The sequence below is a fragment of the Henckelia pumila genome, chromosome 4 (assembly GCF_033568475.1).
Source record: "Henckelia pumila isolate YLH828 chromosome 4, ASM3356847v2, whole genome shotgun sequence".
Taxonomy (NCBI): Eukaryota; Viridiplantae; Streptophyta; class Magnoliopsida; order Lamiales; family Gesneriaceae; genus Henckelia; species Henckelia pumila.
The window spans coordinates 22,360,037-22,378,956 of NC_133123.1; positions in this window are offsets into that span (position 1 = coordinate 22,360,037).

Below are 18,920 nucleotides of genomic sequence, written 5' to 3' on the forward strand. Positions count from 1 at the left end.
ATCTTCTACTTCGTATATTAAGCAAAATACCGAAGTAAAACAAATTCTATTACTTCGGAAATTTCATTAATAGAAGAAGTAGAAGAATGCATTTTACTACGGTAATATTGGAAATTAACGAAGTAAAATATATTATATCACTTCGTCTGTTAATTAAAGTAATGAAGTAAAAGCTATTCTATGGCTTCAATATTTTCATTAATAAGCGAAGTAGAAGATTTCATTTTACTTCGGTGATAAAAGAAATTAACTAAGTAAAACACAATCTTTCACTTCGTATACCAACCGAAGTATAATCATATTTGTTACTGCATTAAATTCATTAATTACCGAAGTATAAGCATATGTTTGACTTCGTAACTTATGAAATGAGTGAACTAAAATATATGTTTTTACTTCGGCACCGGTCCAATTCTGCCCCCAAAAAATGACCAAAGACTTCGGAAATTTAAGGTATAAGACTTCGGCGATTAAGCGAAGTAAAAAAGTAGTCTATTATTTCACGTGACACTACTTAGGTAATTAAGTTCCTACGACTTCGGTTATTAACCAAAGTCTTATGCGAACTTTTCTACTAGTGAATGCCTCTTATCCCCATTTTAAGTTTTGTTGTGTTCGGGGGGCTTTTCGGGACATGACACGATCAATTCGACTCAAGGTCCGGTGCTAATAGAAGTTGCTTATTTTCCTAGTAACGAAGGAAATGGGCAGGGCTATCAGGGTCTTGTGCTAGTAGAATTTGCTTATTTTCCTAGTAATGTAGGAAATGGGCAGGGCTCTTTTCGTAGTAACAGTGGACGGGTCTCATGAGATCTATGTTGGTCGTCAGAATCAAATGAAGGTCAAAGATCCATTCAATTCATTAAGGGTCATAACGACGACCTCTCCTGGCACCATTCTCAGACCTAGTAGCAAATGATCACGGGAAACCCTTGTGATCTCATATTCATCTCTTGCATTTGATATTCTTATCTTGGCATAAAAAATGTAGGATAATTGTGATACAATTTGGAATATTTTACAATCTTATTATTGAGCTTCAGGACATATTAACAAATCCCCTATCACTTTCAGCCCTAACACCATGCTGCTAATGAAAAATTATGTTTTTGAATGGTTTAAGATGCCTTTTAATGAATCCCATGAGAGTTATAATTCTCATGTTTATTGTTCGTAACAAACATCATGTTTTTGAGGGGGTAAAGAACAAAGTCTGGAAAGAAGTGCAATGGTGGAAGAATCAATTGTCTCCACAGGTGGAAAGGAAATATTTATCAAAATGGTGGTGCAAGCTACCACTAGCTATACAAATAAATATATTTCGACTTCCATGGTTACTAAGTAAATCTCTTCAATCATTAAAAATGTAGGACTTTGGTGGGCGCAATAACAATAGTAGATGTAGTATTCATTGGGTTAAATCATGATGCATACATGAATTAAGATATTTAGCTATATTGTAAACTATTAGATGACTTTATCAATATCTTTAAGTTTGTTTGATATATCTGTATTTAATTTATTTAGGATTGATTTGTTTATTGTTTTGGTATCTTTTGATCTTTTAGTAGAAGTAGGACTTTAGTTTATTATTTATAGGACGTTGACATTCTTGGACATTTTTTATTATTAATAAATTTAAAACGAAAGTTTCGCTCAAACACTAGCCTCATTTGTATTTCGATTTACATCAGTTGGTATTTAGAGCCTGCGATTCTACCCAAGTTTTTTTTCCCATCAAGCCTCTACAAAGCCGTGTTGTCAATTCTCGTGATATTCTCACCACCCTTGTTGATGAGATAACCCTCCTAAGCAAGAGGTTGCCGAGTATCAAGCCAATTGGATCACTCATATACCCACAGATGATGAGAATAAGAGAGATAATCCATTTGTGCTGCCTCATGATCACATCCGTCCACATCGAGTTGTGGCTGTAGTAGTCACAAACGATTATCATAATGGGAAAGCATCTTTCAAGGTGGATATCCCTGAATTTTTGGGTAAACTGAATCAAATAGACTGATGGACTCAATTGCATCTGTGGATGAAATACCCCCGCATTCAAGGATGTGCCTTTGCAAAATCAGGTTACGCTCACCGCCACTCCTTTTTGGGGCCATGCCACTGCTTGTTGGTGACAACTTCAAACTTTTCAATCTCGAGAAAGCCACATACTGATTCTTGGGAAAATATTTGGAGAAAGCCATTGATTTTTTGTCGCACCTGTCTCGCTTTGTTCCAGCACATGGAGGATTGATATCACGCCTCTTTGGTCTAGTCCATATGTACTGTTAGGGTGCTTGACGACCCCCACCCCACTCTGATTCGAGGATGAATAAAATGATGCATACATGAATTAAGATATTTATCATTATCCTAAAATATTAGATGACTTTATCAATATCTTAAGTTTGTTTTATATATTTGTCTTTAATTTATTTAGGATTGTCTTGTTTATTGTTTGCTATCGTTTGGTATTTTAGTCGAAGTAGTACTCTAGTTTATTATTTATAGACTTACGTACGTTGATATTTTTAGACCGTTTTTATTATGAATAAAGTTGAAAATTAGAGTTTATCTCAAACACTAGTTTCCTTTGTATTTTTATTTACATCAAATAGAGTCTTCTTTGTTGTTCTAAAAGTCATGGCGGGCTAGGGCTTCGAGATCTCGTGGCATTAAATCAAGCGTTACTTGATAAACAAAGTTGGTAGATAATTGATCATCCATATACTCTTTTATCATGTCAAATTAAAGCATGTAGTTCACCTCATCATATTTTCTTTTGGTTGGATTTGGTAATAACCCTTCATATTTATGGAGAAGTATTTTATGTGAGAGAAAAACTCTTGGTTAAAGGTCTTTGTACTAACCCTAGATTCATTTTATGCTATTAAATGATAAAAACATGTTTAAAGTGTTAAAACATGATTTAAAGGATTTTATTATGCTAAAAATAAATGAAAAATCAATGAAACATCCGAAATTGGTATGGAAATTCTAGAGGTCCAAGTAGTTCGGAACCAACAAAGTGGTTCGGAAGTAGGGGTCAAGATCGTAGCTTCTGGACTGGGTTCGGAGCTTCTGGACTCCAGCAGACACGTACCATTTGAGGTGTCAAAAGGATGTTGACTAATGGCAAGATCGGAGTCCAAAGAGGATCGAACCTTCCCAACTTGATATCGGTGTTTTCGAAGTCTGATGTTCAAAAACGTGTCAAAGCATGAAGGATCGGAGCTTCCGATCTGGATTTCGGTGCTTATAAACTCCTTCTATAAATAGGTTGAGAATTTCTCATTTTTATTGTGTGTTTAAGGTGTTTACCTTGTATTAGTGTATATTTTTTTTACTATTCTATCCTTATTATAGAGGGTTGAGCACTAGAGAGGTTCTACTAGGTTTGTAGAGAAGTTGTGCTGGAGTTGTGGCTGTTAGGATCAAGCACTTACCACTAGGCCAAAAGCTATAGCTGTTAGCCAAGATGCAACTTTATTTTCTTGTAATTGGGATAGTGCAGATGGGTCCGGTTATTAAGCCTATGAGTTTAGGGAGGTACATGCATTATTGCTGATGCTTTCTCATATCCTTTTCGAGATCAGTCTTATCCTTTCCATACTGCCAGTCCTGTCCCCATCAAAGACATTATTACCCGTTAAGATCTGGTGTCTCTATTTTATAGCCACATAGCCAACCAGATCAAGCAGTGCAACGTCAGCAACTTAACGTACTAGAGCTTCTCATGAGGTCACCATCCTAGTACTACTCTCATCCTTACACGCTTAACCCAACAGGGGCCTTGGAGATCATCGGGCTGATGACGGGCCTTTTAAAACATGCTAATGCTTTTAGAGAAATTATCAGCATATGGTCACGCTTTCTCTATAGTCAAATCAAATACAGTCATCCCTTCCAAACGAATGCAATATAGTCCACCGTATCTGATATTTTAATAGAACTGTGCCTATGATACATCTAATCAACTTTGGCAACACAAATCAAAATCAGATACTTAATCTATTGATGTGAACAATCACACTGATAAATACTTAGCATTTAAAGTAATCAATCCACATCGAATAGTGTGCGATAAAACTGTTACTATAAAAATCAAATGTCTGGAATCAACAATAAAAATTATTCAAATACTTGTTCAAGGAAATCCATTATATCAAGCTTGTTTCTTACAAGGTACAATGCTTACAATCTAATACATGCGAAAATCTTACATTGCATCTAAGATATCCTATTATACTTCCCTGGAAGAAACCTCTTCTTGCCAAGATCTAAAAAATCTTACCACCCTGCTAGATACTTCCAATATTGAGGGGTAGAGTTATCTTGGTAGATGATGTAGGATCTTCATAACAATCTCTTCAACTGCTTGTGGAGAATTTTCATGGGTTCTTCCTTAGGTCACAAAAATATTGGAAGCAACATCCCCCACATTTTGTCCAATACTCTGCTACGCCTAGAATCTCATACTTGGTTATTGGCTTAGGTCCAATTAAGATGAACCTATGAAATTCGAACCTACAAGAATCATCCTCTTGGCGATGACGGTGACTATGGGGATATATCAGGGCCTTTCCACTCCAACGCCCGTCCTTTCCATGACGGTTACCATCGTCATAATCGGTCATCTACAAGAATCACAATTGTTAACCCAAACATCCTCAGTTATGTCCCAAAGATACTTAATGCATGCTCTGAGATCATAAATATAGTGATCCATTTCAGATCACCTACTAAGCAGAAACTTAAGCATGCAATTAAACTTAAGCAGAAATACAAGCAGAATAACTGCGAAAACTTAATTAATTACTAACCCAGTAGAATACAACCGATATCAACTAAACCCAAAACAATAATTATACAACCCAAACCGAATGGAATAAAATAACAAAATCTCACCTATACTACACCGCTGACAACCCTTGCATCCAAGCCTTGGTCACCTACTACTTACAAGTTTGACTTCATGGAAACGTGCAACTACCTCGTCGAATGAGGTGTCCACAAAACAACCAAGGACTTGAGCAATAATAGCGCTCAGTAAGAATGATATGAGTATACATATGCTATGATTGTGTGAATGCAAATGTACAGGGTACCGAAAACCTATCACGGTCAAACTTAACTCAATCTGGAAAGACGCCATGGTATGCAACACGTTGGGTTGTCGCATCAGAAGGTGGCACACATACCAGAAATATAATGTTGGTAGCTCTTAGTCGTATTGCGCCCAAATTACCCGACTCAACTAAGATAAATAAAATGTAGAAGCAAAAGTAGGGATCGTTCTCACGAAGAAAGTGAATTTAATTGTGTTCTTAAAATTACTGAAAACAAATAAAGGGGGTTTTGGATTTTTAATTTAACTACTAATAATTAAAAATAGATTAAACTAAATTTTATTAACTAGCATGCAAGATTAGGATTTGAACAAAGAAATCAATTGAAAACAAGTCTTGGTATCAGTCGACTACACCCTTGAAGGTATTCACTCGATCATCGATTTTCTAAAAATAATTTATTCTCATTGAATATTCATAATTGAAAATTTAATTCCTATCTCACCTTAATTTTAGTTAATTAGAGACAAGAGTTCTAAATCAACCCTTACCAATAAATTAACCCAAATACAAGCGATTAAGGTTTAAACCCAAGGTAGCATTCAAACTAGTGAAATTGATGAAGTTAAACAATACAAACACAAGCGGTTGTATTTAATCTAGTCAATTTTTGTTTCTATGAATTAACAAATTCACAAGCGGAAAATATTAATCATAGTTGCTTCACAAATTAAAGGGATCCAATTATGGATTTGATATCTAATTTAGCTTTAGATTGTATGAGAAAATTATCAGTTGATCAAACCAATAATGAAACATACAACTCTTGATACTCAAATAAAAATTAAACAATGACAATCAGATTCTCACAAGATAAATAAAATTTCAAGGGTTTTGTCTTCCTCAACCAAGAATCAAAACTTAGCCACAAATATTCATGAATCCTAAGAAAAATCGAAGAAAAAAATTAATTATAAGGACAAAAGATGAAAACCTAGCCTCCAAGAGTATTCTTCCATGTTTAGCGTCCAAAGATGATTAAATTTGGGTTCTAGATGATATTTAAAGTATAGAGTCCTTCCCAAGAAAGAATCTTAATTAAAATATAATTTCCCGAATTTCACGTCTCGCTCGATCGGTAAGAAACTACCGATCGAGCGCGAGTTCCTCTAATCTTCATCATTTTTCCTTCTCTTCTCCCGCTCCATCGGTAAAAAATTACTGATCGAGCGAGACATTCTCTGCCTCGCATTCACTTTTCTCTCGTACGCATCAGCGCAGAAGTAAGCGCTCCTTATTAGCGTAGTAGCGCTTCTCAAAGGCGCTATAGTAGAGCTATTCAAAGGCGCTATAGCGCTTCTCCTTTTCTATAGGTAGAGTTGTTGTTTAGAGCTGCAGCTCTAAACAATAGCTTTACTTCTTCCTTTTTCCATGGCTTCTTTAATTGTTTTTCTTTTCTTCTATTCTTTTGCTTCAATTCTTCTATTTTCCTATATCAAAACACAAACAATGATTAAGAACTACAAAATAAATTTAATCAATGATAATTTTCCTAATCATACAAATTAACACAAATAAATATAGAAAGATATCATCACATCAAACTCCCCCATACTTAACCTTTGCTCGTCCTCGAGCAACACAAAACCAAAAATAAGTTCGAGCTCATATCTCATAATGAAAAATAACCATGATTTACACACGTGTGCCTGAGAAATTTACTCAATGCATGATCAAGAAAGGCGTTCAAATGCTAACAATGGAACAAGTTCAATATCCAGACATTTCAACTAGAGATATAGCCCCGAATGTGTGTGTATATATGGTCATTAGCAAGTGTCATGCATAGTCCACAAATCCATTCAATGCGAAACCCCACAACAACTTAAGTTGAACACACCAATAAAGTTGAACCTTTGAGAAATTCTCTTTTTTTTTCACATTGCCGGATAATTGCACCCGGTTGTCCCCAACTCCATAAATTCTCCACCATATTTAGCTCTTGGAATTTGTAGGACTAGAATTTCAATCCTCATTCCAATGCCTCCCCTCACCTTACTAACTCCTTTTTTTTATTTTTTTTTTCCGATTCAGCTCAAAAGGGATGTTGATAGGCTAGCGACTTCCTAAGACTATCACAAGGTTCACACAGCCTTCACTATGTCATATACAATTCACAAGACATGACTCATGCGTGCTTAAAAATATTCAATAACAATATCAAAGTCTAATTTGCATTGGAGATCAAATGTTTCAAGGTTAGCAAATCATCTATTTTTAAAAGCATGCATGTCATCAATTAGATATCATCATGGGCTAGTGATTTTCAATAGTCATATTCATCACTAACTATGAGCTCTAAATTTTTTTTTTGTCAAAAAAATCGGCTAAATCCTCTAAATGACTGGCTAAGTCCTCTCCCCCATACTTAAAATCTTACATTGTCCCCAATGTAAGTCAAAATTCAAAACAAAAATAACTACTAAAAATAAAAAGAAAAACTCCCCTTAGGTTGCCTCCCAAGAAGCGCCTCTGTTTACAGTCATCGGCCCGACTGCATGCTTCACCTTCTCATGGTGGTTCATATCTGGTTCCTTTGTCCACCTTCACCCACTTGAGAACTTGCACGGTTAATTTTGGTCCATGCTTTCTCTCCTTCGATTTCTTGGGGATTCCAATTTCTTGATGATTTTTCCCTTTTCCCATTGGTATTCCTTTTGCTCGATCTGGAGAAAGTTTTGGCTCAGTTTTAGATGCCTGCAAATCAGAAAGAAAAAAATTTTAGCATTAGAATTTTCAGCAAGTCTTGCAATAACCTCTTTCAACTTATCCTCATTTAAAAAAAATATGTGTTCTTGTGACAACTAATCATTGATATCAAGAGTATTAACAACACTTTCACAACTAGGAATTTTCAGGGCATCAAAAATATTAAACTTAACTATCTCCTCATCAAATTCCATAGTGAGAGTACCATTATTAACATCTATGACAGAATTTGACGTTTTTAAAAATGGTTTTCCTAGCAAAATTGAACTATTCAAATCATTATTTTTCATGTCAAGCACATAGAAATCAGCAGGAAAAACCAATTTATCAATTGTCACAAGAACATCCTCAATCACACCCCTAGGATAAATAGTAGACCTATTAGCCATCTGGATAAAAATTGCAGTTTCATTCAAGGGCAAAAGTTTTAAAAAAGCATAAACAGAATATGGCATGACATTAATCGATACTTCTAAATCTAACATGGCCGTATCAATCTGAACATCTCCTATCTTACAAGGAATCAAAAACATACATGGATCCTTGCATTTTGCGGGTATCTTCCTCTGAATCACAGCAGAGAATTGTTCTACTAATTCTATTTTCTGGCATCCCTTCAGTTTTTGTTTTCTTTTCACAGTACACAATTCTTTTAAAAATTTAGCATAGCGAGGTACTTGTTTGATAGCATCTAACAAAGGGATATTTACCTCACATCTACAAAAAGTATCATACAGTTCCTTGATGTCTTCGTCTTTCCTAGACTCCTTCAACGCAAGGGGAAACGGGGATATGGGGTTATACTCAAAAAGGGGAGGGAACTTAACTTTTGGTGCATCTTCTTGAATAGGCTCATTTTCTTCTACCTTGGATTTCTCCTCATCTTCGTTCTTTACTGGTGCTGGCACCACTTTTTCACGAACCTTCAACTCCTTTCCACTCCTCAAAGTGATTGCACTTACATTTTCTTTTGGATTTGGCACTATCTGAGATGGTAAAATGTTAGAATATTGTGCTTTCAACTTGTTTATTGCGGTTGTCAACTGCCCCACCTAAGTGTTCAAGTTTTGGATATTTGCACTCGTCTCCTGTTGAAAATTCAAAGTATTAGTGGCAAGATCCTTAACAATATTTTCTAAAAACTCACTAGGCGTAGGAATTTGAGGACATTGTGGTGGTGGAGGATACGGTGGCCTATATGCTTGATTATTCGGCTGCACTTGAGGTGCTGGCTGATTCATCGGAGGGTTTTCGTATCTGAGGTAAGGATGATCCCCCAACCTGGATTATACGTGTCCCAATATGGGTCATAATTTCGCTGCGGTGGCCCTGGAAATCCTCCTGTTGCATTGACTTGCTCAGTAAATCCCTCTTGAAGAGTGGAACACATATCATTTGGATGCCCTATTGCAGCGCAAATTCGACATACCTTCACATTCTGTCCATTTTCTACAGCCATTTGACGTACAAGAGATGTTAGATCAATCAGTTGTTGTTCAAGGGAAGAGACATTTACCTCTTTATGCCTTTTGGGAGCTGGATCACTTTTGTTGGTACCAAATTGCTGAGAATTGGCAGCCATGTTCTCGATTAGGTTCCTTGCATCTCGTAGTATTTTGTCCACAAAAACTTTCTCACTGGCCGCATACACCATGCTCCTGTCATGAGGCAACAAACCTTCATAGCAATATTGAATTAGAAGTTTTTCACTTATCTATGTTGTGGACAGCTAGCACAAAGTTTCTTGAACCGCTCCCAATACTCGTGAAGTGACTCTCCCATATGTTGCTTTATGTCATAGATTTCCTTTCTGATGTTTGCTTCCCTTGAAGCTGGGAAATACTTCTCTAAGAAAATCCTCTTCATCTCTGTCCAAGTAGTGATGGATCCAGGAGGTAGGTAGTATAGCCAATCCTTTGCAGCATCTTTAAGAGAAAATGGAAAGGCTCCCAATTGAATCTGTTCCTCCGTTACTCCATGGGGTTTCATGCTTGTGCATACCACGTGAAACTCCATAAGATGTTTGTGGGGATCCTCACCTGCAAGACCATGAAAAAAAGGCAACAAGTTTATTAGCCCGAATTTAAACTCAAAAGTAGCATTAGCTTCTAAAGTAAGAAAAGTAATGCATAAGGGCTGCTGATTCAGATCGGGGGTTCCAAGCTGTCTCAAGCTTAGATTTTCATTTGCAGTCATCTCTTCTCTAGTCTCTTCAAAGGAAACCTCTTCTTCTTCTTCATATCTTCTCTGAGCTTCCTTCTTTATTCTATGGAGAATTCTCTCTATCTCCGGATCGTAGGAAAATTCTTCTTCTTCTGAAGATTCACCTGCAAGCATGAACAAACCAGAGAAGCACTGGGGGAAAGAATAGAAATAAAATAAAACAAAAATTGAATGCCTTTCCTGGCAACGGCGCAAAAATTTGGTAGCACTTAGTCGTATCGCGCCCACATTACCCGACTCAACTCAGATAAATAAAATGTAGTAGCGAGAGTAAGGATCGTTCCCACGAGAAAAGTGAATTTAATTGTGTTCTTAAAATTACTGAAAACAAATAAAAGGTGGTTTTGGATTTTCAATTTAACTACTAATAATTAAAAACATATTAAACTAAATTTTATTAATTAGCATGCAAGATTAGGATTTGAACGAAGAAATCAATTGAAAACAAGTTTTGGTATCGGTCGACTATACCCTTGAAGTTATTCACTCGATCATCGATTCTCTAAAAATAATTAATTGTCATTGAATATTCATCATTGGAATTTGATTCTTATCTCACCTTAATTTTATTTAATTAGACACAAACGTTCTAAATCAACCATTACCAATGAATTAACCCAAATACAAGCGATTAAGGTTTAAACCCAAGGTAACATTCAAACTAGTGAAATTGATGAAGCTAACAATACAAACACAAGCGGTTGTATTTAATTTAGTCAATTATTGTTCCTACGAATTAACAAATTCACAAGCGGAAAATATTAATCATAGTTGCTTCACAAATAAGAGGGATCAAACAATTACAAATTTTATATCTAATTTAGCTTTAGATTGTATGAGAAATTATCAGATGATCAATCCAATAATTAAACATACAAGAATAACAATCAATTCCAAACAATACTCAAATACAAATTAAACGATGACAATCAGAATCTCACAAGATAAATAAAACTTCAAGGGTTTTGTCTTTCTCAACCAATAATTAAAACTTAGCCACAAATATTCATGAAATCCTAAGAAAAATTGAAGAAAGAAATTAATTCTAAGGAGAAAAGATGAAAACCTAGCCGCCAAGAGTATTCTTCCGTGTTTAGCCGTACAAAGATGATTAAATTCGGGTTTTAGATTATTTAAATTATAGAGTCCTTCCAAATAAATTTTCCTAATTAAAATATAATTTCTCGAATTTCACGTCTCGCTCGATGTGAGTTCCTCTGATCCTCATGATTTTTCCTTCTCTTCTCCAGCTCGATCGGTAAAAAGTTACCGATCGAGCGAGACATTCAAACTACCGATCGAGTGCGATTTCCTTTGATCCTCATCATTTTTCCTTCTCTTCTCCCGCTCGATCGGTAACAAGTTATCCATCGAGCAAGACATTCTCTGTCTCGCATTCACTTCTCTCTCGTACACAGCAGCACAGAAGAAAGCGCTCCTTACTAGCGCAGTAGCTCTTCTCAAAGGCGCTATAGTAGTGCTTTTCAGAGGCACTATAGCGCTTCTTCTTCTCTATAGGTAGAGTTTTTGTTTAGAGCTGTAGTTTAGAGCTACTTTTTCCTTCTTCCATGGCTTCTTTCTTTGATTTTCTTTTCTTATATTTTTTTCTCCAATTCTTCTGTTTTCCTATATCAAAACACAAACAATGATTAGGAACTATAAAATGAATTTAATCAATGCTAATTTTTCTAATCATACAAATTAACACAAATAAATATAGAAAATATCATCACATTAACTGTGGATATATGTGACTTGATCCCGTTGTGGATCCCATGATCCACTAAAGAATAAGGGGTTGAGCAACCTCACTACAAGCTATAAAAAGATATATGCTCAACATAATAATGCATGCACATAATGATCATGATAGATAAACATGCAACACATAGAACATGCATACTCAAACAGGATATCTCAGATAGTACGTTTGTATCTCAACAACTTGTCTATCTAAACAAGCATCTATAGTCCAACACTGCATATCAAGATAATATATACCATATATCTTACATCAATCTAAAAGTATTAACTAAGATAATAGATACTTTCTAATACTACTAGGGATCTCGGACTATACCTATGTCTGTCGTCAGTCCGCTAATGTCGATGGCCCTGACCCAAGCACAGCTCTGCTATAAACCCCGTATGTAGTGACTCGCACCGTGAACACCTACTAATCAGAAACTTAAGCATGCAATAATCTTAATTAAAACATAATCAGAATTTATCAACGGAAAACACAAAAGTTATACAAACCCAAGCAAAAGAAATTTGAATTATACAACCAAATCGAACCAAATTATCAGTGCCAAACTAACAAGATCTAATAAAGTCCCCCGAATAAACAAAGCTCCAAAAACATCCAAAACCCTGCAACTAAATCCGTCCGAGCCTCCTGCTCCGTCCAACCTAAGACCTACCCCGTCAAATAGGGTGTCCAATAAACACATAATTATGGACGTGAGCGACTACGCTCAACATGAGAGTATGAGTATACAAATATTATATGAGCATGAATGCAAGTGTACGAGGTACCAAAACTCAATGTCAAGAAACTCTGATCAAACTGACTCGACACCAAGGTATGTAGCACTCTGTGGCATCGCACCAAGAGGTGGCTCCCACACCCTACTGTGGATATCAGTGACCTGATCACGAATACACGTGTCCAACCATGCACTAATACTTAGGGTAAACACCCTAAAACCGGCTATCTCAAGGATAAAAGCTCAATATGAATATGCATGAAGCATAATATCGTGACATAATATATGCAGATAAAATCATGACATATAACAATGCAACACATAATACATGCATGTTTAGTCGGGATATCTCGAACAGTACTTTCGTACCTCAATACTATCAGACAAGCTACACCAGCTCTACTGTCCAAGCCTATCATCACAAGATTATTATATCACTAATCATTATCTAAAAGCATTAACTAATCTAATAGATACTCTCAACTATTTATAGAAACCTTGATTATACCTTCGTCCGTTGTTAGCCCGTTGTTGTCGATTGCCCCATAACTTGGGCACAACTCCGCTACGACACCGGAGATGCCTTGTCAAGGCCTGTCCCTCGAAAAGAAAGGCTTCCAAGCCCCTAATCTACTCAAGAAACCGAGATAGAAAATTTGTGAATTGGAAAATAAAATGGGCTCCCGGATGCCCTATTTATAGGCGAAGATCGGACTGTTGGAAAACTGGCGAGTTCCCAGACCAATTACGATTGATACCCGGTGCAGCGGAAGTTTAAAAATTTTTCATGGAACGTTTCCATGGTATGGGTATCAACCGTTCATCGATTGAATTACGTGTGTGTAAAATTCAAATAACAATTAAATAAATTTTACCTCAAATCTCGCAACGAGATTAATGGACACCAACAGAACAATTCTGCTCTTGTTGTCTCTCCCTGGAACCGATGAACGCCTTCAATCAGGTCCACGAACAGAGGTTTAATCCCTCTGATAGATTGCACTAGAAAATCTATCAGAAGTTTTCTGCGAAGAGAATACACAAATTTGATTCGTTATTCCTTACTGCGATTCAAAATCACAGACCGGAATTTTCTCTGACAGAGCAAGGAGGGGGTTCGGCCGAAAATATTGAGAGAGAAAGTCTAGGGTTCGAAATTTTGCTCTCAAAATAATGACCTGTTGTGTGTAATTTCTGTACTGAAATAACTTATTTATAATGCAGGCCACTAACACCTTAGGGCCCATTAGTCATAAGCTGGGGCCCGACAAGCAAAGCCCACTCGTTCAGAAATTAATATAAAATTCATCGTGACTCCGATTGATGAAACGATTTCACCAATGTGCACAGAAACCATTTCTGCACGTTTTAAAGTCAAAATAAATTTTCCTGAATCCGAATTCAGTGGTTTCCAAAAATGTCCATCCCTATGTCATTTTAGGAAATCCTACTCCCTTACTCTTATTTAAGAAGTCCAACTCCTTAGTTCATTAAATTTAACTCTTTAAATTTAACTATCTCAACGGGGATTAAAACTCCATTACACTGTGTGACCCTCAATGGTTCAGGGATACAGCTAGCCGTGGGCTCACAACTCCTTGTGACTCGGAACAACACTTTCCGACTTGCCCAACGAATCATGGTAAAGCGCCTAGCAACATCGCCCCATGATTCCCTAGGTATCACTGATAGTGCCTACAAGAACCAGTAGATTTTGGTTAACGTACAGTACGGTCCCTTCATCCATATATCCCGATCGAATCAACAACCATTGGTATATCGAGAGTCGCTCAAGATTCGATAACTATGCAATGCATCTTGAAGATCAAATTAGTGACATCGCATGTGCTACTAAGAAACCATTTCTTAAATCACATCAAGTACTCTGGCCAGAGATTTGTCACACTAATATCTCCTCAGATCGCATAGGATATCCACACTCGCAAGTATGTGGTGAATCCTTGACAACAATGCATTGACTCCTATATGTGTCGTAACTATACCCAATCTCGACACCTGATGACCCCCATAGAGTCGGTAAACGAGTCAAAGCACAGCACTAGCATATAGAGTCTCCATGATGTTTCAAGTCGTAAGGACTAATGGTGTACAACCAAAACCGCGGACTTTATCCACTCGATAAGTGATAACCACTTGGAAAGTCCGGATAGGGTAGTTCGACTATTCATCCTATGAATATCCATTTGCATGCTTCGAACATCTCCATGTTCCCTACCAATGAAACGTGGTACTCCGCATCGCAAATGCTAGTCTCAAACTCGAGCGATCCTTATCCTTATTATCGGACGGCTCAATCGACTAGGAACGGTTTTAGAATATACAGTGACTATAAGATGTATTTCATGATAGACATCTCCATGTTCTACCACATCTTACATACACTATAGTATATTCAAGGTCTTTATCAAAACAACAATAGTATATCATAATATAACAATATGAAGTAATATAAAGTCATTGCCATAAAAGTGTAAATAATATTAAACAAAAGATTGTTTATACAAAGAGTCAACAAAGCCCATAGCCACACAGTTGGCTCACTGGGCACCCACTCTTACAATCTCCCACTTGCCCTATAGCCAACTAGTCATACTACGTAGACCCATTGCTTCGCGATGTTTGTCAAACAATGGTCCTGGCAAAGGCTTAGTAAGTGGATCAGCGATATTGTCTGCAGAGGCCACTCGTTCGACACTGATGTCTCCTCTTTCCACAATCTCCCGGATTATGTGGTATTTCCTCAGTACGTGTTTGGATCTTTGATGAGACCTTGGTTCCTTTGCTTGAGCAACGGCACCCGTGTTGTCGCAGTACACCGGGACTGGACCAACAAATTCAGGAATGACGCCCAACTCTTGGACGAAATTCCTCATCCAAACGGCCTCTTTAGCAGCAGCTGATGCTGCAATGTATTCAGCCTCAGTGGTGGAATCCGCTGTGGTGTCCTGCTTGGAACTCTTCCAAGAGACAGCACCGCCATTGAGCATGAACACAAATCCAGAGGTTGACTTCGAGTCATCCACATCACTTTGGAAGCTAGAGTCGGTATAGCCTTCCAGTTTGAGTTCTCGTCCTCCATAAACCATGAACATATTCTTAGTCCTTCGCAAGTACTTAAGAATGTCCTTCACGGCTTTCCAATGCATCTGACCAGGATTAGACTGATATCTGCTCGTGACACTCAGAGCAAATGCTACATCCGGTCTGGTAGATATCATCCCATACATGATACTACCTATAGCTGACGCATATGGTACATGTGTCATATTCTCTATCTCTGCATCAGTCTTGGGACACATAGACTTGGATAGAGAAACTCCATGACACATGGGTAGATGTCCTCTCTTGGACCCATCCATTGAAAACCGTTTCAATATGGTATCGATGTAGGTTGATTGAGTGAGTCCTATCATTCTCTTAGATCTATCCCTATAGATCTGTATCCCAAGAATGTAGGATGCCTCACCCAAATCCTTCATCGAAAATCTACCTGATAACCATATCTTTGTTGACTGCAACATCCCTACATCATTCCCAATGAGTAGGATGTCATCAACATAAAGTACTAAGAATGTCACCGCATCCTTAACTACTTTCTTGTACACGCAAGGTTCCTCCGGGTTCTTGATGAAACCAAAGTCTTTAATTGTTTCATCAAATTTCTGGTTCCAACTTCTTGATGCTTGTTTTAGACCATAAATTGATCTCTGAAGCTTGCATACCTTATGCTCGCTTCCCATGGATGTGTACCCCTCAGGCTGCTTCATATAGATTTCTTCCTTAATGTCTCCATTAAGAAAAGCAGTCTTCACATCCATTTGCCATATCTCATAGTCATACCATGCAGCTATGGCAATAAGGATTCTTATGGACTTGAACATTGCAACTGGTGAAAAGGTTTCGTCATAGTCAACTCCTTGCCTTTGAGTATAACCTTTAGCCACCAATCGCGCCTTGTAGGTCAATACCTTACCATCAGGCCCAAGCTTTCTTTTGTAGATCCATTTACACCCTATTGGAACAATTCCATCGGGAGGATCCACTAAAGTCCAGACTTGGTTAGTATGCATCGAATCCAATTCTGACTGCATAGCTTCAAGCCATAAATTCGAATCCGCATCAGAAATTGCTTCCTTGAAGTTTCTTGGATCACATCCAATGTCGGGTTCATCTTGATCCCCTTCAAGAAGAAGACCATATCGAACTGGAGGTCTAAAAGTCCTTTCGGATCTTCTAGGTGCAGGCGTGTCCAGCAATGGTTCCTGAGGTGTAGGATCGTTATTTTGTATTTTGGGTTCTTCTCGAACTTCTTCGAGTTCCATCATCTCGCCTTTCTTATCCAATAAGAACTCCTTCTCCAAGAAGGTGGCATTCCTAGAAACAAACACCTTTGTTTCAGCAGGATAATAGAAATAATATCCGATTGAATTCTTCGGATACCCTACAAAATAACATAAGCTGGATCGACTATCCAACTTATCTCCCACTGTCCGCTTCACGTAAGCAGGACATCCCCAAATCCTCAAGTACGAATACTTAGGAGCTTTGCCATTCCATAACTCGTATGGTGTTTTGTCCACTGCTTTAGTGTGGACGTTGTTCAACAACAATACCGCCGTTTCAAGCGCATAGCCCCAAAACGAAGGTGGAAGCTCAGTGAAGCTCATCATAGATCGAACCATGTCCAACAAAGTTCGATTACGACGCTCCGATACACCATTAAGCTGTGGTGTCATAGGAGGAGTCCACTGAGAGAGAATCCCATTCTCTCTCAGATAGTCCAAAAACTCGGTACTCAAGTATTCTCCACCACGATCCGATCGAAGTGCTTTAATACTTTTACCTAGCTTGTTTTCTACTTCAGCCCTGAATTCTTTGAACTTTTCAAATGCTTCAGACTTATATTTCATTAAATATAAATACCCATACCTTGAATAATCATCAGTAAAGGTAATGAAGTAGGTGTGGCCATGTTGAGTCCCTACTCTAAATGGACCACTAACATCTGTATGGATCAAATCCAACAGATTCTGACTACGCTCAGGTTTCCCCTTAAAAGGAGATTTAGTCATTTTTCCTTTTAGGCAGGATTCACAAGTAGGTAGAGAATTAATATCAGACATATCAAACATGCCCTCTCCCACTAGCTTGTTCATCCTCCTTGAGGAAATATGACCTAGCCTAGCATGCCAAAGGTTCGCCGGGTTTTGACTATCGATTTTCCTTTTGTTTGTTGTCGCCGGTTTATCAATATAATTTATTGGAACGTCTTTTAGTTTTAAGTTGTATAGATCGTTTTCAAGTTGTCCATTTCCAATCAAACATTCATTCTTGTAAATATTGCAAATCCCATTCACAAAATTGCAAGAATAACCATCTCTATCTAGCATAGAAACAGAAATAATGTTTTTAATTAAATCCGGAACAAATAAAACATCTCTTAAAAAATAACTTAAAACCGTTCTGCAAAATAAATATTTCCCATAGCTATGGATTTAACTCTGGAACCATTCCCGAGCCTTGACTGGGTCTCACCCATCCTTAGCCTATTACTTCTTATCATCATTTGCAACTCATTGCAAATATGAGATCTACATCTGGTATCCAATACCCAAGAAGTAGTATTTAAGAAAAACATTTATTTCAATATATAACATACCCTTCGCAGTTCGCAGCTGCTCGAGGTATTCCTTGCAGTTACGTTTCCAATGACCGGGCTTCTTGCAGTAATGGCAAACTTGTTTAGACTTGTCCAATTTTGCATGTAACATTTGGCCTTGAGATCATGGTCCAACCATTTCTCTAGTTCGGCCAACCTTTCGGCAGTTACATCAGCCGGGGCTGTTTTTCGGAGAAGCCTTTTCTAACACTTAGAAAATCTTTTCCGAACTTAGGACAATCTTAACTTATGGAATCATTCTGTATTGTTTTGCGCCAATGAGTTTGTTTTGTTGGAGAACAGAAACATGTGGATTACTGAGATAAAACAGACAATTATCGATGATTGTTTAAATAATTTACTAAGACATAAAATTGGCGAATTTTATTTTATGAATCTCACTCCCACTATTTTAACGATTTCACCACCCTCTAGTGAAAACGGGAAACTTTTTCCTTAGTGAGAACATGGAGTCCAATTGACAAACTTATGGTCCCGAATAATATCAGCCAACCATAATTCTCAAAAGGTAGAGCCCAATTGCTTCCAAAGCAACCCCCATGTATTTACCTCATGTCCAATAAGGGCCCAATAATATGACGCCGTTTAAAGTGACATGTCAAGATGACCCATCAATATTAAGTTGTGATGGACGGTCGCCATGTGGATCCCCCAATAATATGAGCC